Raw genomic sequence first — 22,552 nt, forward strand, 5'->3', positions numbered from 1 at the left:
AAATCTTTTAAAAAATTAAATTATTTTTTAAAAATGAAAATATATAAACTTACAATTAAAGAAATTATATTTAAAAAATTATAATACTCAAAGCCCACCATTTTCTATTTACATTTTACTATGATTATCTATTCTCTTGAGGTTATTTACATCGGTTGTTTCTGTATGGTGGAAATACTACATGTGATGTGCTATCATGTATCCCTTCCCAATTCAATTCTGTGTTGAGTGATGTCATCTTGGTAGCTTAGAACCGGCCATGAGGGGAATATTCACACCTCAGAAATTGGCAAAGCTACAAATCTGCGCTTGATTTATTATTTTCTTGATTATCTAGATTTAAGAAAGTGATGGAGAAAATATTCATGATGCAAATTAAACTTAAAAATTGTGTCTATAACACAAAAAAATGAGGCAATACTCTTCCAGTACTCAAAAACTATTATGCAACTAGGCAAAGAATCTGTTCACATCATTGATGACAGAGTAAAGTTCTGACATACATCATTCTTGTTTTACTTTCATCTTATTGTTAATATAAACAAAATGATTAACCAACATCTATGTCGGAACTGTCCTCATTTATCAGTTGCAACCATAGGTTGACTACAAATATGAAATCAAAAATAGCATCCTGTAAGAATTAATTGGCTATATGGAGTTAATAATAAAATATGTTTTATATTTTGTTATTATTTGTAAATTGTGTGCTACACATTCTCTATATCTATAAAGTTTATTTTATATACACACGATTTTGAGAGATGGTTTTAGACATTTATCAGCTCATCATCGTGGTCATCATAATTTTATCACCATTGCTATTATTCATAATTCAATATGGTTTCTGGTATTGGCAGACTAGTTAATTCAGACCAAACTCCCCGATAAGAACAACTAGAAAAACCAAACAATAATAACAAAACACATCTGTTTGAAGGCATTGGCAAGCCTACAAGGCAGTGAAGAGTTACGGGAACAAACTGAAGGACGAAGGAAACCCAGACAGCTGTGCTTAGCATTTGAGCTGGTTTCTCCCCTGGATGTGTCTGCTGATCCCAATAGAGGCAGTTGAGAGGCTGAGATACTGAACAGAGCTCTCAACAGACTCATAAAACTAAGGGGACAAAACTGGGAGCCCAGAGTCTGCCAAGAAGGCTTTTGGTTGAGACCCTAACGGGCTACACCCCAGGAGATAGGGAAAACAGAAAATACATTGCACTAATAGGGATGGTAGCCCTGCTTTAAATGATCTTAATCACTGACTGGATAAATGTGATCCAGAAGAGCCGTAGTCAGAGCCATAGACACCTGCAGGGGGCAAAGGTACATCTCCTCTGGTCAAAGATCGTATCAGCCCAGCACACAACTTATCTCTACAGTTTTTTACATAAAATATTCAGAACGCAATCCAAAATAACCAGGCACATGAGACTACGTGAATTAAAAGAGATGAAGCGATAGAAACAGACCCACAGGAGAGCCAGCTAATTGTGTTAATTAGATATGGACTTTAATAAAACAATGCTTAATATGTTCAAGGAATTATAAAGCAAGGTGGAGAATGGCAATGGAAAAAATAAAACAATGAAAAAGAATTAATTGGAAATTCCAGAACTGAAAATGAAATCTCTGAAATTAAGAACTTAGTGCATCAGTTTAATGGCATGTTAGATCTAGCTGGAGATGGAATGAATGAGCTAGAAGATAGGTTCAAAGAAAATAGCCAGAATGATATACAGAGAGACAGAGGGATGTAAAATACAAAAAGAATATAAGACAGGCCTATAATTAGTGTCCCAGATAGAGAAAAGACAGAAGCAAGCCACAGAATCAATAAACTTCGCGAAACCAAAGCAGGATTAATTCAAGGTAAACTACACCATATTACAGTTAATAATACAGAATAATAAAGAAAAATCTTAAAAACAACCAGATAAGAAAGACATATCACCACCAAAGGAGCAGCGATTTGATTAATAGTTTACTTCTCAATTGAAGCGGTGGAAACCACAAGACAATGAAGTGGTAACGGTAAACAGCTAAAAGAAAATAATCTGATCTAGAATTCGACTCCAGGGCATATGGTCTTCAAAAATGAAGGCAAAATAAAGACATTTTTTAGATGATTTTTTTAAATGAGAGAACTTATCGCTGGCAAACCTGAAGTAGAAGAAATATTAAGGGAAATCCTGAAAGAAAATGATCCCAGATGGAAGCCTGGATAGGCAGGAAGAAATGAAGAACAACAAAAAGACTGAATATATGGGTAAATACATAGGAATATGGATGGTATAAAATGATAACAGTAACGTCTTGTGTGGTTTAGAAATACAGGTCATTAAGACACATGAAAATAATAGCATTAAATTTGAGAAAGGGTAAATGCAGTTAAAGTGCTCTAAGATTCCATTTTCAGGAAGAAATAAAAGTATGAATTTAAAGACCATATAATGTTTGATAGTTAGCAGCACATTTTTAAAACTCTAGGTAAATCACTTAAAGGAGAGTAAATGAAGGTAAAATAACCAAGCTAATTAAGGAGATAAATTATATAATAAAGATGCTCAATAAATCCAGAAAAAAAGCAAGAAAAGAGGGAGAAAAAGAAACATAGAACAGGCAGGACAAATAGAAAACAAATGGTAAGATGTAGATTTAAACCCAAATATTTTAGTAGTTACATTAAAATATAAATGACCTAATGGCTTCAAATTAATAGATTTAAAAATTGCCAGGCTACACTGAAAATGAATCCAACTATATGTTGCCTATAAGAAATATACCTAAAATACAATTATACAGCAAGATTGAAAACAAAAGGATAGAAAAAGTTATAACATACAAACTAATTTTTTAAAAGTTGGTGTAGCTATATTAATATCAGACCATGCAGACTTTAAGGTAAAATTTTACCAAGGTTGATAGATATAAGATCAGTAATCTAAAATTCCATTTTATTTCTGGGGCACCTGCATGGCTCAGTCAGTTAAGTGTCTGACTCTTAATTTCGGCTCAGATCATGATCTCAGGGTTGTAAGGCTGAGCCTCATGCCGGGCTCCACACTGGGCATGGAACCTGCTTAAGAATCTCTCTCTCTCCCCCCCGCCCCAAGAATAAAAAAAATTTTTTAATTCCATTTTATTTCTATAAATCTATACCAGACAATTTAAAGATGGCAACTACAACAGCACTAAAAAAAATGTAAGAATAAAAACAATCAAAAGCATGTGCAATCTCTATATCAAAAACTACAAAACATTATTGAGCGAAATTAAAGAAGCACTAAAGAAACGGAGGGATAGTTCAAATTCATAGATTGAAAGACTCAATATTTCAATGATGTCAGTTCTCCTCCATTTGATCTATAGATTCAATGAATTTCAATCACAATCTCAATGATAGGCTAATGATAACTGACAAGCTGATCCTAAAATTTATATAGAAATGCAAGAAGGCGAGAATAGCCAAGACACTCCTGAAAGAAAGAAGATGGGAAAACTTACTCTACCAGCTATAAAAACTTACCATAAAGCTCTAGCAGGATATAGTAATTAAAGCAAGTTGGTACTGGCTAGGATAGATTCATAGATTGATGGGAAAAAAATATCAGAAATAAGCTCAAGCTTTAATGAGTGCTTGATCAAAGGCAAAAATGGCACCCCAGAACATTGAACAAAAGAATGGACTTTTTCATAGACAGGACTCAGTCAAATGTTTAAAATATGGGAAAAAACTAAAACTAATCTCTTCTTCACATCATACAAAATCAATTTAAAATGAATTTTAGATTTAAAGTGAAACAGAAAACTATAAAGCTCTGAGAATATAACAAAGGAGAACATAACCAATGAACTGGGAGCAGGGAAAGATTTCTTAAACAAGATACAAAAGCACTATTCATAAGGAAAATCCCAGCCCAGTGCTGGGCAGGGGAGTTACCGAGACAAACAACATAGTCCCTGTCCTCAAGGAGTTTTGCCTTCAGGGGAAGCGAGTGAAAAAGAATAAGATATGTGGCAGTGTTTAGTGGATTCCCCATGCCTACTGAGGGGATCTTTGTCAGTAGAAGCTGGCGAGCATGGGTTGGCATGAGGCAGACCTGCACATAACTGGTTCTACCACATCCTAGCTGTGACCTTGGGCAAGTCCCTTAAACTCTATATCTTCAGATTCTTCATCAGTAAAATGGGAAATTTGCCAAAGGTTCCTTTAAGGACTGAATATGATGACATATGTAAATGCCTGACACATACTAGATATTCCACAGGACCTAGCTCCCTCTCTTTCCCACCCGAGAACTGATTCCTAGGGTTGGTTTGTGCTGGGCTTTGAAGGATGAGGGGCTATCCCCAAATAAGGTTCACCTTGTGGGACCTCCCCTCACCCCCACCTTCTCTCATCTCCACCCTGACCCCAGCACCCGGCTGGGCACCCAGATGGTCTTTAGATCTTCATTGAAAGCTTGTTGATTCAGTAATGCACCCCCTTCAACAGATGTGATGTGTCTCAGAACAGAGGACAGCCTTAATTCAAGATTAATTCAGCACTGTCACTTAAAAACAAACAAACCACAACCCTCCCCTCCAAAAAAATCCTTCTTCTTTTAGTTCATAAAAGATAGAAATGTGAAGCAGCGAGTGTTGGGCTGGGCTATGGTAAGATATGTCCCAGGTTTGGCTCTGGGCTCTGTCACTCATCAACTCGGTGACATGAAGTAAGTCCCTATTTGTCTCTAAATCTCAGTATCCTCCTACATATAATGGGGATTCCCGTTCTTCCTCAAACACATATAGTTAAAATTAACTAAAATTATGTATCTATAAACCCTTTAGGAAATGCAAAATACCATATGAATGCCAGCAGTAATTTTTTAAAAAATTTTTATTAACATATAATGTATTATTTGTTTCAGAGGTACAGGTCTGTGATTCATCAGTCTTACACAATTCACAGCGCTCACCATAGCACATACCCTCCCCAGTGTCCATCACCCAGACATCCCCTCCCTCCCACCCCCCTCCACTCCAGCAACCCTCAGTTTGTTTCCTGAGATTAAGAGTCTCTTATGGTTTGTCTCCCTCTCTGGTTTTGTCTTGTTTCATTTTTCCCTCCCTTCCCCTATGATCCTCTGTCTTGTTTCTCAAAATCCTCATGTCGGTGAGGTCATATGATACTTATCTTTCTCTGATTGACTTATTTTGCTTAGCATAATACCCTCTCAAATGACAAGATTTCTTTTTTTGATGGCTGCATAATATTCCATTGTATATATATACCACATCTTCTTTATCCATTCATCTGTTGATGGACATCTAGGCTCTTTCCATAGTTTGGCTATTGTGGACATGACTGCTCTAAACATTGGGGTGCATGTGCCCCTTTGGATCCCTACATTTGTATCTTTGGGGTAAATACCCAGTAGTGCCAGCAGTAATTTTGATAGCCAAAACATTTATTGAGCACTTTCCATTGTCAAACATAGTACCGTATCTCATTAAATCCTTACAGTCCTAAGAAGTAGTTATAATTATTGACTCCCATATGTCAGGGAAGGAACTGAAGCTTAGCGAGGGTACATAGCTTACCCAAGGTCACTCAGCTAAGAAGCGCTGGAGTCAAGACACAACTAGTCCTGCTATCCTGGGCTACCTCAGCCATGGCTCCAGCAGAACTCAGGCTGAGGCTTTCTTGACATTGTTCTCCAGTGAGTACCCAGGCCCTCGAGGGAGTGGCAGGGAGCCTTAGAGTGAAGAAAAGGACTTCAGGGTTATTACCACTGATGTCACAGAGGTTCATTAAGTCATTCACCACATTTGTGCAATTTACTGATGCGCCAGGCACTGTTCTAGGCACTGCTCTGTCAGTGGATCAAAGATCTCCACCCAGTGGCACCTGCATTCTCTGAGAGGGAGACCCGCACAACAGCAAGCGCCACATAAGTGAAGTAGAGGATGCATAGAAGATCACAAGGATGATGCAAAAAAGAGAAAGGAGAGCAGGCTGAGGAGGATGGTAGTGAAGGGGAGTGGAGGACCGTTTAAACAGGGTGGTCAGGGCAGGTCTCACTGAGAAGGTGACATTTGAGCAACGGCTTAAAGGAGGTGAGTAACTCAATCATGGGAGCAGATGAGAAAGCCAGAGGAGAGTGGGGATTTGGACTGGGGCCTGTGAGCGTCCTGGACTGGATGCAGGGGGCATAGGTATACGCAGACGACCTCTCGAAGCCTCAGCGTTGGAGGGGTGCCTGGGATGCCCTGCACCCATCCCCCTCCCACGTCACTGCAGGAGGCTGAGGGCAGAGGGACAGCGAGGTAGTGGCCGGCACGACAACTCACTGGCCCAGGGCTCGCTAGCTGGCCGTCTCGTCAGCGGGAGTCCGAGGCATCCCACATTAGCAGGGCTGAGCCCCTTTGTCATCTCGCACACCTCTCTCTCCAGCACTGTCTGAAGGTGGCTGTGGTCTCGGCTGCAGGCCAGAGCCAGGCCGGGGCCAAGCGCAGGACTGCACGGCCGGCGTGGCCCAGCCGCAAGAGGTTTCTCCCACTTCCCCACCCAAAACGAAGATCGCCTTTTAGATGACCTTCATACCACAATTTCAAAATCACAGGGGACCACTCCAATAAACTAGCATTTCCACTGTGGCTTCATTGGCACGTGCTGAGAATGGCCACAGATCCAACCGCAGCTTCTCGCTCCACATAATTCAGCGCCTTAACCCGAAGCAGGCCCCCAGCTAGCGCCTTTGTCTTTGGGGTCCTGAGAGGCCCCAGCCACCCTGCTTCTCCCCAGCGCCGGGGGCCCCTAGAGCAGCAAGGTAAGCGAATGAAGCCTTAGAAGAGTCTGTTGAGAAGAGATCCCAAAGCCAGAGAAAAATAGACTCATTTGCATTCATTTCCATTTAATGAAACAAACATTTACTGATTATCCTCCCACAGGTCAGGGTCTGTGTTTTGCCACGAGTGGCAGTAAATAAGACAAGGTCCTCGCTTGTGGGAGATTGCAAAAATGAGCATTCTTCTCATCTCTGCATGCCTACATCTTTGCAAGGTCACTTTGCAGCTCTTCTGATCCAGGAACAGAGTCCGTTTCTCTAGCCCTCGACTCTGGCTTGCCCCCCAGTGATCTGCTTTGGCCAATGGAACACGAGTACTTGACTTGACAGCACCTGGCTTGAAAAGCATGTGGACATGGAGCCCGGCCCTCTTTCTGCTCTTGGGAACCCTGCTACCACCCCGTATGACGCAGCTTGGGCTAGCCTGCTGGATGATGAGAATCGTGTCGCTTCATTACTCCATCCAACAACCAGCCACCACAGACAACTGACACCAGCAGAGCAACCGCTCAGATGAGCCCAGACCAAATTGTAGACTCACGGAATCATGAGATAGGCAAATGGTTGTTGTTTAAGACGCTAAGCTCAAAAAGGGCTCTCTATCTCGGGAGCCAGGCCGGTGCATCAGTCAGTGCAGCTAGCTTGGTGTAGGACAGCAGGGAGTCGTGAAGATGACGGCCAACTGTCCTCACCTAAAGGAAACAGGCTCTAGGGACGCCGGGGGGGGGGGGGGTTCAATCAGTGAAGCGTCTGCCTTTGTCTCGGGGCATGATCCCAGGGTCCTGGAATCAAGTTCCGCATCGGGCTCCCTGCTCAGCGGGGAGTCTGCTTCTCCCTCTGCCTGCCGCTCCCCCTGCTTGTGCTCACTCTCTCTCTCTCTCTGACCAATAAATAAATAATATCTTTAAAAAAAAAGGAAACAGGCTCTACAGCTCATTCCAATGGGGCCGCTCACGAGTGTGCACCCAGTGTTGCAGACAGTTTTAAAGAGAAGCCAAAAATAAGATATTTATGCAAGATCCCCCAATATTTAAATGTTGACAATGTAATCATCTTTCACACCATGTAAGTTAAGAATCTGCAGGCCTAATCCAGCCAGCAGACATCAACTTCTAGTTTCATGGAAGAAAAGGGAATACAGGTGACCTTTGAACAACACAGAGTGAAATGCACAGATCTACTTATATGCAGATTTTTTTCATAAATACAGTACAGTACTATAAATGTGTTCTCTCTTCCTTATGATTTTCTTAATAACATTTTTCTCTATTTTATTGTAAGAATACAGTATATAATACCCACAACATACAAAATATGTGTTAATCTATGGTTTATATGATCAGTAAGACTTTCAGTCAATAGCAGGTTATTTAGTGGTATTAAGTTTGAGGGGCGTCAAAATGATATGCAGAGTTTTTACCACATGGGGGGTCCACACCCCCAACCCCTGTGTTGTTCAAGGGTCAACTGTACTTTAAACAAAACAACACCGATTATGATGATAATAATAACAGTTTTTAAAGAGGGAGTTAAGTGCAGAGAAGGTTAGGCATGGGGGCTGCAGAACCCAGGAGAGGCACCTTAATGCAGCCACTGGACGTCAGAGAGGGCTCCTTACGGCAGGTGACATCGGGCTTGGGTCTGGAAGAAGGAAGACATGTAAGCCAGGTCACAGGGTGAGAGAGAGATTCCCCACAGAGCGAACAGCCTTCGTCAGGGCTAGTGTGGCAGGGCTGACAGCCTGGGGGAGGGCATCCCTAGACCATAAGGGGAAGGAGCAGTCAGAGTGGCCAGAAGGGAGGCTGGAATGGTGGCCGGCGTCCGTGAAAGTTTGGACATATCGTCTAAGGAGGCAATGACGTGGCGAGGTCTTTCAGCGAGCAGCCTGGGGAATCAGGCTCCTCAATCCGAATCCCAGCTCGCTCATTTCTTCCCCAGGCCAACCCTTGTTGAGTCACTTACCTCTTTGAATAGTGGCGGAACCTGGCATCAGCTTGTTAAAGCACAGATAGTATTTATCCGTGAAGAGCCACTGAGGTATTGGTTGTTTCATGCTTTCTTAAATGTTCCTTCTTTCTCTTTTTTTTTTTTTTTGTTAAACATGCTCGTTTTAGAAAATTACTGAAATATAGCAAGTATGAAGAAGAACATTTTTAAATTCCCCACAGTCCCACCACTCAGGAACAACCATGATGGACACTTTCAGCCATCTTCCCGGTCTCCCTATCCTGTACCAGTATGGTTTGCTTGCCTGTGGTTTGTTTCCACAAAGTTGAAATTATTCCCAATATACAATTTCGTATTTTTTTTCACTTAATGTCATACCATAAGAATTTTTCCCATGTCATTAAAAATTCTTCAAAAACATCATTTTTATAAATTCTTATGGAAATAATCTGCCTGTGTGGGATGTCTTCATTAGGCATTTAGAAAATAATGCCAGTACTGGTGGTTATTTACATTTATTAAACAGTTACTATGTTCCAGGAGTTTCCATGTATTAACTTCTTTCATTCTCACACCCTTGAAGGTAGGGGTCATATGTACTACTCCAGGGGCTGGGATCTGTCCAGATGCGCTCTCCTCCCCTCTTCTCCCTGCCCCAGGCCTCAGTGCGCTGATGGGTAGGGATGCCTGCACCTGCTACTTCGCCCTCCACCATCTGGCTGGGTCCTGCCAATGGGAGGCATGGCAGGAGATCTATTTCTATCCCCTTGGGCCCCTTCCTGCTGGGGCTGGGGCAGGTTGGCTGCCTCCTACTTGCCCAGAGCCACAGCCCCCGTCAGAAGCTCTCTCCCCACAGCTGGCTCTCCAGCTCTGGCTAACCAAGCCCTCCTCTTGGCCCTGCAGGCCTCGAGGTGCCCAAGCTCCCTGCAGGTGTTAGTGCTGGAGTGCTGCCCCCTCGGCGCTGCCTACATGGTCATAAAAGTCCTTTTGTTCACCTCTCATCAAGTGACCCAGGTCGATTATGCCGTCTGTGTCCTGCTGCTGCAGCATGTCCATGGATAAAAAGTCATGTGCCCTGATAATGAGCAACTCCAAAAGTTATACAATGACAATTAGACCCCTGGGTTCACTGCCCAAAGGTGACCACCCTCAAAACTTTACTTTTTTGTTTAAAAAATAGTAAGAATAGCTCACACATAGAGTGCTCTAAAGATGAAGAAACCGCGGGCACCTGGGTGGCTTGGTCAGTTAAGCCTCCAACTCTTGATTTCGGCTCGGTCGTGATCTCAGGGTCCTGGGATCGAGCCTGCTTGGGATTCTCTCTCTCCCTCTCCCTCTCCCTCTGCCCCTCCCTACTGTGCTCCCTCTCTCTCTCTCTCTCTCAAATAAATAAATAAATATTTTTTAAAAAGATGAAAAAACTGAAGCACAGAGAGGTTAAATGACTCACACATGGTCACACAGCTCAAAAGTGGCAGAACCGGGAACTGAACTCAAATAATCTGGCTACTGAATTTATGTTTTTAAATACTGCATACACTACCTCTCCCAGAAGTCTCTATTAATATCTATATCTTTGTCTCAAACTCTCTATTGCTCTTACACAAATTGAAGCATGTTATATGTACTAATCGTGACTATTTACTTAGTAACATAGCTTATAGATCTTCCTGTACACCTTGTTCTTTTTTCCCACTTAACATACGTTGATATGCTTTCCTTATGCACGACTAAGCTCTACCTCATTCTTTAGTCTTCTCCTGATTTGCATTTCAATTGGTTTCAGTTTTTTTGCTATTACAGACAAGGCCATAGTAAATAACCTTGTGCAAATATCTATGCATATCAGTGCGGGCATATCTAGGGATTAGATTCCTGGAGGTAGAATTTCTAGGTCAAAAGGTATGTGCATTTTTTTTTAATTTGCACGAAGATTTTTAAATTTTGCTTTTGCAAAATTATTGATGATGGCTATCTCAACAGTATCTTTAAGCCTGTTTTACTTGGTTGTGTTTTATCAAATTTTTTACTTTTTAAATTTTCGTAGTTAAAAATATTATATTTTAATCTTCATCGTTTTCATGAGAGAGGTTGACATCTTTTCAATAAAACCTTATTTTATTGAGCCTTACTATGCTGTTATTTAGCCCATTCTTCAAAATTCACTATTAAAAATAACAGTATGATGACCACCTTTGCACATGAGTCCTGTCTGTATTGCTTAGTATTTTCTGGGAAATATTACTTAAGGTAGAATTACTGAGTCAGAGGGCATGGGCTTTTTTAGACTCTTGCTGCATGCTGCAAATTACCACCAAAAGAATGACATTGCCCTCCCACTAATGACGTCTGAGAGAGATCCCCCCACCTACCTCCCCAGCGCTTTTATAATTTTTAAATGAGTGCCTCTGAATAAGGAAAATGGGATTTCAATTTCATCTCCATTGCCTTGATTTCTAATAAGCCAGATTGAGCATTTTTTTTCATATTCTCGGCCATTTACATTTCTGTTTCTGTGAATTCTATCTTTTATCCACGTTTCTCCTCTTAGTGTTTCTCTTACGACAGGTGAACACACAACATTTTTAAGCAGGTCAAATCAGCATATCATTTATTAAATCCCTACTATGCAGACAGTGTGGAGCTAGGTGTTTGAGAGCCATAAATGAGATGCAATAATTATTCTTACAGATCTTGTGATTTCGCCAGGCAGACAAGCCCATACACAGAGAAAGCAATTAGAGAGCAAACCAGACAGTCTGTAATCAAGTGCTAAATGGGCAGCTCAGATGCTACGTGCCGTGAGAGCTCAAAGAGGAGAGACAAGAGCCGTGCTGGCGTGGTCAGGGAAAGCTTCTCGGAGGAGGAGCCCCCCACAGGAGCTCTATGTTTAAAATGTGACTATGGCCTTAGTGACACACATGTCTCTCCTCCAGCAGGAAGGGTGACACCTCAGTGGCTCTCTTAACACTTCTGCGGGAAATCAGTCTTCAACAGATAAACTAGTTGACCGCGGCCACGGCTCAACCAGGCCAGCAGCGGTTGGCCGGTCTTATCGTTGCCATGGTAACCATGGCGACAACAACTGACATTTATTGGGCTCTGACCATGTGCCAGACACCCTGTGCTAAGTGCTTTCTATTTATAATCTCATTTAAGTTCCTGGCGAGCCTATGAAGTAGGTACTATTGTTACCTCTTTTACAGATGTGGAAAGTGGGGTTAAATAAGTCGCTCAAGGCATCGGTGAAAGTGTTGATGAGCTTGGTCTCTGACCTCTGTTCGTCAGCCTCCGAGAAGTATCCTCTATGCCCAGGCTTGCTGCAACAGCTAGGGCCCACCCAACCCTTCCCTCCTGCCTCCAATCAGAGCTGGCAGTTCCTTTGGCATGACTGACAGGCTTGAGGGGAACAGATCAGAGTCCTAAAAGTTCAGCGAAGACTCCCTGAGCACATGCTAAGTCCAGGGTGAGGCACCCTGGTCCCCACTGTACAGGGAATGGCCCAGGAGTAGACCAGGGCAAGGCTGTGATAGAGATTCGGGCTGCTAGGGAGAAGCACGAGGAGCACGGATAGCAGAGGGGGCCATCAACCCCAAGCGTGCAGCTGAGTCAGTCCTGAGAAATGGAGGGGGTCCCCAGGGAAAAGGAGGGGTGGAGAGGAATTCTAAGAAGAGAAAACAGCCGAGGTCAGAGCCAAGGTGGAATGCAGTATGGGCGTGAGGGCGGGGTGGACACGATCACAGTGTGTCCCTTTATCACAGTGCTGACCACACCGTGTGGTCATCCTCTGCTGACCCATCTGTTCTTCCCAATGAGCCACGTACGCCCCCAGAGCAGCAACTTCACGCAACCCTCCCCTGTGAACCCGCAATGACAGGACGCTAGCCTGTATTGGGCAGGCAAGACATGTCCATGAAGGAAGGCGCTGATGGCCAGACGTCTCCATCAGGGAGGACTAGGCACTCAGGACTTCACCAGGTGAGGCAACGCCCCAGGGTGGGGCCTACCGTGCAACCAGACTGTGCACCCACTGAGGACAGGGGCGTCTCCTTCTCCTTCCTGTCCTCCAACACCAAGTTGCCAAGCACAAGCAATGGAATAATAACCACTACTATTAGTCCAGCAAACACATAGTGATTACATGGAAGATGCAACTCTAAGTGCTTTGCAGAAATCTTTCTCTGAACCTTCCCCAAAATCCCATTATACTCATTGTACAGACTGGAAAACTGAGGTACAGAAAGCTTAAGTAACTTGCCCAAGGTCATTTGAGAGACACTACAGAACAGAACTTCAGAGCAAAGGCATGGGGATCGGACCAGACCCAGGTTCAAATCCTAGCTGTGTCACCTAGCCCCTGGGGGATGGTTACTTATATTCTCCGGCCTCAAGTTCTGAAAGAGTAATAGTAACAACTTCACAGTTCCATGGTGAGGAGCAAATGATATAAATGGAAGGCACCTAGCTCCGTGCTTGGCACACAGCAGGGACTCAGGAACCAGCAGCCATCATTTTTGCCCTGAAGTCCAGAAAGCTCTTGTTCCAGTGAAGACACGCCATGGGTTGCCCACATGGTCTCCCCTGGTCCCCTTCCCCTCAGACACAACCTCTTGTCCCACACATGAGCCACTCGCAGGAAGACATGTGAGTCAGACCCCTGGTCCACTTGGGCCTGCTGTTCCCCAGTCAGCAAACTTCTTCCATCCAGAGCAATCTTTTCCACTGCTCCCAGCTGCCAGCAGAGGCCGGAATCAGAGAGCATCTTGGCTCCCATTGGAAGAAAAACAAACTTTGCAGAAAAATAAACACTTTTTTAAAAAGTCCTGTGGTTTTGCATTCAAGACCTAATAGTTTTTCCTTTCTTTTTTTTTTTTTTTTTTCCCAGATACCACAAATCTTCTGCTGGAGGGAGAAAAAAGAAAAAGCGACTAAGAAGAGACTTCTAGATTGTTCTTTCAAGCAAACACACCCCAAGATGGCCTCATTCAAGGATGAAGGTCTGGCATCTATGCCGCCATGGGGAGACCTCCAGACAGCAGCCCCTGGAGACTAGAGTCTTCTCTTCCCCACTCTCTGAGCTGTCCCTTCTCCTTACTTCCAGGCCTGGAAGGGTGAGTCTGAGCGACTTTTCTCACCCACTCCAGTCGCTCCGGTGCTGTAATGAGCAGACACAGGCATAAATGCCAGGGGGGCCCAGACGGAGGCTCTCATGTGATAAGCCTGTGACATTTTAACTCCCAAATACAGTTGCCTCCCAAAGTGAGGCTAGCTGGCTAGAGGCCATTCTGTTCCAGTGACAAGTCTAAAACAGGAAACTCTTTCTTAGAGAAACACAAAACCATTGCCTTTGAGAACAGCCTCCACTCTGCTCCTCCATCCCTCAGCAGGGCAGGGACAAGAAGGCTGGAGTGGCCCGAGCAGTGGTCGAATGCTCTGGGTGAGCCATGCCCCTCAGACAGGCACAGGTTTGCTCATCCCGAGTCTCTGGGTGCGCCAGCCCCCTGCCAGGCAGCAAGGGAGGCTGGGGGTGTGGTGATGGAGAGACACAACAGCTAAAGCACCTTCTACAGGAACAGGCACACAGTAGGTGTTCTGTTCATCTCTGTTCCCTTACATCTGGAGCTCCTGAACCTGCCCCGTGGCTCTGGGAGGTCTGGAAACACCTGGAGGGGTAGACAATATTTTGTGTGCACACTCTCGCTGGTGAGGGCATTCACTGAAATCTCAATGGGTTAAAGACCCCCAGAGGCTAACAACTACTGGCTTTTTAATTTAACTTTTCAACTGAGAGTTGAACTGTCTGAAGGCAAGGACCCATCTCGTTCATCTTGGTATCATCATAGCCCAGGAAAGGCCCACCATGTTGGCCGTTCAATGGCATGAATGAATGAATGAATGAATGAACAGCAAATGGCTTATTCCTTCAAAGAATTCAGAGCCCAGTAGAGGAAACATAGAAAAAGGAAGCATAATACAAGGCAGAAAATGATACAGGACAAAAGGAATGGGAAAGTGAAGGGTGGCAGGAGCTTTGTGCAGACACATGTTTCTCTGGCAAGGCGGAGGAGCTGGGCTGGACCAAGGGGTGGGGGCAGTAGATAGAACGTGGGGAGGGCTGGGAAGTCATGTCAGGAAACATGGTAAAAGAAAGAATCACAAACTTTATAGACACATGGACATTTTTTTAACTGTGGTTTTGCACTCGGGGCCTAATGGTTTTTCCTTTCTTTTCCCATACAAGCTGTCCAGTTTGGCGAGAAGGAAGTATCCGTTCAAGGCAGGGGTGGGAAAGAGGTTTGGAAAGAGAGGTTGGGTCACATCCTGGGGGGCCCCCGAATGCCAATCTGCTGTCCCGAAGTAGCAGAGCAGTTCAGCACGGGGACAAGAGGGAGAAGGGACGGCTGCCCCATCCCCGCGAGGAGCTGCTGCCAGGCTCCAGGGGAGGGAGGCGGCAGGACACCAGGCCTGGCCAGGGGCTCCGTGCCAATGGAGGAAGGGGGACCAAGCAGTTGGCAAGGTCTGCTCGCATGGAGGATGGTGACGAAGAAGCTGTCCTCTGAGAATCCTCTGACTCTCCCCAGCCTGATTTATTGCCATTTTTTAGATTCAAATAACAGCACATTTTAAAAGATTAAATCAAACTCAGTTATAAGAATATAAAGAGGAAAAATTAAACTCAGTTATCAGAATATATAAAGAAAGAAAAAAAGGGCGCCTGGGTGGCTCAGTTGGTTAAGCGACTGCCTTCAGCTCAGGTCATGATCCTGGAGTCCCTGGATCGAGTCCCACATCGGGCTCCCTGCTCGGCGGGGAGTCTGCTTCTCCCTCTGACCCTAACCCCTCTCATGTGCTCTCTCTCATTCTCTCTCTCTCAAATAAATAAATAAAATCTTTAAAAAAAAAATAAATAAATAAGCAAGACTGACATAAATACACAGAATCGGCGTAAAGTGATACTTTTTGCCTCGTCTCGTTGGTGTCCAGTGATTGCTTCCTGAGTCCAGGTCCCTCCGAGACCGAGCACCCTCACCTTGCGGCCCCAAGGCCTTTGTTCGTGAAGATGCTGCTTGGAGACCCTGTCCCCTGGCTCCTTCTCAATAGCTCCTTTCATGAAGCAGCCTTCCCTTGCAGGGGACTTTTCGGAAGGCCCGCAGCCGACGGTTCCCGTCGCGATACCCCGTTCTCTCCTCCTGCCGCCGGCCAAGCTCCCGGCACCCACCGCGGCGGCCGCTCCTCTCCGGCCAGCTCTGCGCAGGCGCTGCCCGGCGCGTCCCACGGGTTAGCTCCTTTACTGCTCCCAGAACCCCCCGGGGCGGTGCCCCCAGACTCCTCCCCGACGGCTCGTGACGCGGAAGCACAGGCCTGGGTCAGTGAACAGGGAAGCCCAGATGGAAGCCCAGATGGAAGCCCAGTGTGTCCGCCCTGGAGTCATTTGGGTGCCGCACTTTCCTTCACACACGCTGATGCGCGGCTTCGTGGGTGGGGATAACGACCCGCAAGGCTTTCACGAGGAAAAGGTGAAGGGTGTTCTGTCCATGCCGACCACAGTCCTGTGCATACATGGTTGGTTTTGTTTTTTAAATGCGGGAGGAATTGTTGCGTGTGAGGCACTTTGGGAGGGCAGGGAGGTGCCCCATGGGGTTTATGAGCTGAACACCTGCCTGGTCTGTCTGCTCCCGATACCCCGTAGCCACTGGAAGGGACCGGACCCGGCTGCGCGGTCTGCCTCCACGTGCCAGTCTGAAGAATGGGCTTCCACCTTGGGAATCCGCAGAGGCCCACAGACCCACAATAAGAACATAAATTCAACAAGTCTCAAAGAGAAACACCCGTGATTTGCCTATTTCAGACAAGATCTTACCCCCAAGAAAGACCCCAGGTCTTTCAGGGACCAGGAAGGGAACTTGATTTTTAACGCAAGCGAGAGACACAATACTGGAGAAAACCTAGAAACCCACCGAAACTTGGGTTACGGTGCTGGTTTTGCTGCTCCTAGCCATAGGACTGCAGAAGAGTCTACCTGCCGAGCTTCTGCTGACCCCTCGGGTCCAGGGAATAGTCCTTACTCTACGTCCATGACTTTGTTCCTTTGTTGCATTCTTCTAGGTTTTGCATCAGCTGAACTTCTACTTATTCCTCAAAGCCCCGTGGAAATGCCCTCCCAGCAGCCCCCAGGGGGAATTCGTCTCTCTTCCACTTGGTACATGGAACACCCCTTTTTCTCACTAGGGCTTACATATTTTGCTACCTTGTATTTTATTTATTTAATTTATTTATATATTTTATATATTCATTTAAGAAAGCGTGAATTATGTGACATAGTCTCCTGAGCACCTACTACAACCCAAGGGTTGGGCTAGAATGCTGGGAATGTAATGAATAAGAGATTGTTATGGGCTGAATTGTGTCCCCCAGAAAAGACAAGTCAGAGCCCTAACCCCCAGGGCCTCAGAATATGACCTTATTTGGAAACAGAGTCATTGCAGATGAAATTAGTTAAGATGAGGTCATGGTGGTGTAGGGTGGGCCCCTAATCTGATATACTGGTGTCCTTACAAGAGGAGAAGAAACACAGAGACAGGGACACACAGGAAGAACACCATGGAACAGCAGAGACCGAGACTGAAGATAGGCTGCCACGAGCCAAGAATGCCTGGGACTACCAGAAGCTGAAAGAGGCAAGGAAAGGTTTTCTCCTAGAAGCCTCAGAGAGAGCGCGGCCCTGCCAACACTTTGATTTCAGACTTCCCAGCCCCTAGAACTGGGACAGAAGAAATTTCTGTTGTTTCAAGCCACCCAGTTTGTGGTACTTTGTTATGACTTCCCTAAGAAACTAATACAGAAATTTTCCCCACTTTGAAGGAACGATACATAAACAGGTAATTATAAAAGAGCATGGGAATGCTATAATAAGAAGTCCTCTGTGCCAACACAGAGAACATGGCAAGTAACTCAATCTTGGAAAAGGATCAGGATAGGCTTCCCAGAGCAGGCCCAATGAGAACTGGGTTTTGAAGGGTGAGTAGGAGTTCTCTAGGAGAAAGAGCACTCTAGGCAGAACCACGTGTGTACCCTCTCAGTCTCTCCTACTAGATTGTGCTCCCTGGTGGCCTTAGCACAAGGCTCTGCCTTTAACAGATGCTTAGCCTCTATCTCTTAGACTTGCAGAAACGCTATACTCTCTGGACAAGAAGAGAGGAACGGAAGACAGTGTGGGTGGCTGCCACCTAGAGACAGGAAAAACTGAACTAGTCAGACTCCCTAAATAGAGAGCAGATGGAGGGCAGCGGCGGAGGCGAGAGAAATGAGGCAACCCAAGCAGGGCTGACTTTTAAAAAAAAGAAAGAAAGAAAGAAAGAGAAAAGCGTTATTCTCTAGGGCTCCAGCTCAGCTGGGAAGGAAAGCAATTTATGGCCAGAGGAAGTAGGCTGACAGTAAACAAAAATACAGTGACCCCTGAGTTCCCACTGGACAGAAGATAGATGGTGCCGTCGTAAAAATGAGATTAATTTTAATAAGGGCTTTCACCAAGCAGCAGACCCTGGCGGCCAGAGGCCTGTCAGAGGGCCAATGACGAGCAGCATCGCTGATGGATGAGGCTGACCCCAACGAGCTGAAGACATGGGGAACAATCGGAAGCTGGGGCTTGGCCCCCAGCTGGGGATTGGGCAGCTGCTGCTTCTGCGGATTCTTTGTCCTAACGGTTGGTGTCCCAGAGCTGGATGCCCATGGTCTGAATCTCTGAACTGCGGCTCATCCCTGCTGAGACCACAATCCCCTGTTCCCTCAGCTTGATGTGGGACTGGGCTTGCATACCTCCAATAGTGAGAAGCTCACCACCTAGAAAGGCTATGGGACAGAGCGCCAGATGGGGTCACTCAGGAAATGCCCATGTCTGTGTTTGCCACAGGACAATCCTTAAAGACTGTGATCAGTCTTGATTCAAATCAGCAGAGTTCAATTTAATAAACACTATCTGAGAGCTTACTGTGCAGCAAGAGTATGAAACAAGAGATGGTCAGGAATGTGTTCCTGCCTCCAAGACCTTTCAGAAGGGAAAACAGACTGTGCTCCTGACCCTGACTGCAGAGTGAGCCCTGACCCTGGCTCTTGATGGAGCCCTCATCCTCTTACTGACTCAGCCATAATCTTAGATAGGAAAGTAAGCCCTGAACCTAGTTATAGATTAAGCCCTAGGCCCAACTCAGACTGGGCTTACCTGCAGGCTGAATCCTAATCCTTTTGGAGCATGAGTCCTGATCCTGGTCACAACTGGGTCCTGACTCTGACCCGAGGCCTCATACACAGGTGCCTATTATGGAATGAGGGAGATGGGAAATGAGGAGGTACAAATGGGCCAGCATCACTTGAACAACGTCCAGATCCTTGATGCTTGAGGCAGACATCTCATCTTTCAGACACGGAACTGCATGAGGCAGAGCCTCTGCCTCTGGAAGCATGCATAGACACTCCCCCACACACACAAGCTGTCACAGCCCATGCCTGTCCTGCCCCAGGGTTTGGTCACCACGTCACTGTATGTACACACCCACCCCACTGGCCTCTGCTCTTCGCAAGGATACAGACGGCGCTGATTTGCTTGTGGCCAGGCTCCTATAATCAAACCCTCCCTTCGGCCCCACTCCTGAATACCTACTGTGTTCTGGGTCCTGGCCTGGTCACAGGAACCCAGGGACCAATGGCATGGCCTGGCCCAGACACCAGCAAAAATCCTGTTAGGTCTTTAATTATTTACTTAATCAACAAACCCATGAGAGGGATCACCTTGCAGAGAAATGGTGCCCCATGGGGTTTATGAGCTGAACACCTGCCAACCAAATAAAACCAGCCCTCATGATTTTCCAGCACTCAAAACCCCTGGCATCAGACGGCCCAATTTCTTGTCAGCCATTTCCCCGATTATGTATCAATAGATGTCACACAATCAAGTCCTGGCTCCCAAGAGAGCGTTTGAAAAGTCAAAGATGTTTGTCTAATGCAAACCGATGTCATGTCAGGAATTAGTTTGACTAATAGGCCTTTAATTAGATCCTTGTGAGGTCTGGGTCCCAAGCAGAGGCTTCCCAAAGTTTTCGTTTAGAAGATAAACTATCCCTTCCCCCAGATTGCCACCATAAATCTCCTTTCCAGCATGCACTTGGAATGGCACAGCAAGGCACAGACTCGTTTCTCCTGCCAACCTGAAGAGTGTTATGCCCAACCACCCAAGGGACTAGTGTCTGGGAGCTTCCCGCAGGCCGGGTCCCCTCGCCAGAGGAGCTGGGGGAGATGCCTGGCCCATGCCATCTGCTCTGGATGGGGACCAGAGCTGCTCACCAGGGCCAGAGAAGCATTTTCCCAAGCAGCAACAGGAAATGTTCATTGTGTCAACCTGAATAACCCTTCCGAGGCCAACTCCAGAGCACAGCAGAACAGAGAATACAATTTGATCATCATCCAGGGCATTTCTCTCAGGGGAAGGAACATGGAAATCAAGAGAGCCTGCAGAATGAGGTCATCATGCCACCAGGCAGGCAGGAGGGATCTCACACAAAATAATGTACGTAGCCCACCAACCCCTGAGCAGGGCTTCATACATAACAATGCGGTGATTCGTGCTGATTCCCGCCTCTGCCTTGAACTTACTCAAGAAATTCTTTGAGCACCCTAGGTCAGCTCCACTGCAAGTGCATCCCAGGGCCCGGTGCCAGCCAGCCCCTGACTAGTTACCAGTTTGAGTTTACAGAAATTGACATTTCAGCTGGCATTGGTGTAACAACTTTTATTCTATTTCATGAAAGTATTACTGATCAGCAAAAGATTGAAAATAAAAAATAGTGTTTCACCACAAATAGTTTGAGAAGAGGGGGCATGGAAGTTTCTGAGGTGGGTCTTATTATTACCATTTTATACATGAGAAGCTGAGGCTTGGGATGATTAATGTGCCCAAGTACACCCATCCAAGTGGTCCAGCTGGTCTTCCAACCCAGGTCCTACTCATTCTGAAGGTCTGTTACTTACAGTCATTCTAATCTGGGGGCCAAGAGAGTCACATCTCTGACCTCCATGTATGGCTAATAACAAAAGGTCCACAGTGATCGGAGACAAAATCATGGGCATCTTGTCTCACCTCGGCAATCAACTCACCCAGGGGGTCATTTCCTCTTTGGGGCCTCTGTTTCTCCATATGTACAGTGAAGGAGGTGGCCCTAAGTTATACTGAAGACCCAGTCCTGCTCTGACATCCTGAATGTGATCATAGACTCCTTCAACAGAAAGGGACCTTTGAAGTCACATGGCCAACCTCCCTTCCAAAGCAGTCTGGGATTCCTGTAGCCCCTTGCATGCTCTCTGTGTGTGGCCGTGATTAAATAGCTCTAATTTTCAGGCTAGCGTCTTGCTTCCAAGGGCTTCCCCAGGAATGTTGGACAGAGTCTCTTTGTTGTCCTCAAGATGCCAACCCCATCACTCTTGCCTTGGGGGATCACTCCTCAGAGTCAGACCTTGTCTTCACTCATAGATGCTCAGCCTCAAGCCAACCCAGATTCCACCTGTCCAGGGTGTAGCTCACCTCTGGTGCAGGAGAAGGAGAAGACAACCTAGAAGCCACTTGTGTTTCTTCCCTGGAGAAAGCAATGAAGATCCCTTTGTCTTCAAACACTCAGAGATTCCATCCCTGGAGGGCCTAGAGACCCTGAAGCCTCCCATCTCCTTTTGCAAGAGTCCCAAGGGGCGCGGGGAGTACCTAGCAGCTTTCCCATGGCCCTGTGCTGGCAGGAGACGCGTTCAAGCTGTGCCCCGCGGGTTGGTGCGTGTGTGATGTAGAGTCGTATGTGCTGACTCCCACCACACTCTATCAAGGACTCAGCCCTGCCCCAGCAAAAGCTGACCCCAAAGCCTCCATCCTACCGCCCTCATCTAAGTAGAGGAAATGAGCTACAAAGGAACCAGCCCAGCTCTGTGGCGTGCCACCCCCTCTACCTCCCAATCCCAAATACTGACTCTCCTAAGCTCTGTCTGCCACAGCTGATTGATTAGAAAGTGGGCAGCTCCGTCTCTGTCAATGCTGAATGAAGCGATCAATTACAAACTCAGGGACTCCTGGAAATTGGGAAATACACAGAATTCCAGAGTCAGGGAATCATGCAACAAACATTTCTTGAATGTGTATGGGGGCCGGGGTGGGCCCCGGAAACTTGCAAGTACAGGGCTGTCTAGAGTCGGGGAATCCTACAAACTGAGAGTTGTGGACTCTTAAGGTGTTAGAATCCTTAAAAGTATCCAGTAATAGAATCCTACAACATTAGATAAATGAAATCTAGAATCATAGGCCTGCGTGAAGGGTCCACAGAAACAACAGGAGCTGTCGGAGGCTTCCCTGTTTCATGCTCTGGTGCAACCAGCCAGCCCAGCCCTGTGGCACAACCGGGTTCAGAGGAAACGTGTTCCCGCCACAGCGCCGGGGCAGGGGGCAAGCGACACGTGCCATGGAGAGGACACTGGCCTGAAGAGTGAGGATGGGGGCAAATGGCAGGAGCTCTGTTGAGGCATGTGGCTACCTCTAAAATACAAGCCAGGGGCAGAAGGACTCCCGATAAGATAAGGAGAGGCCACAGCTGGAAGCAGACTTTCCGGGCTGGCCCCACTTCCTCCTAATGGAGGCATTCCTGGCCTCCAGGTGGGTGAATCGGAGGCAGGTGGGCCCATTGCTGGGCAGCTCGGATGGCAAGACCTGGCTTGGATGGAGCTGAAATCGACCTCCCCACTCT

This window comes from Halichoerus grypus, chromosome 5 (genome assembly GCF_964656455.1).
Source record: "Halichoerus grypus chromosome 5, mHalGry1.hap1.1, whole genome shotgun sequence".
Lineage (NCBI taxonomy): Eukaryota > Metazoa > Chordata > Mammalia > Carnivora > Phocidae > Halichoerus > Halichoerus grypus.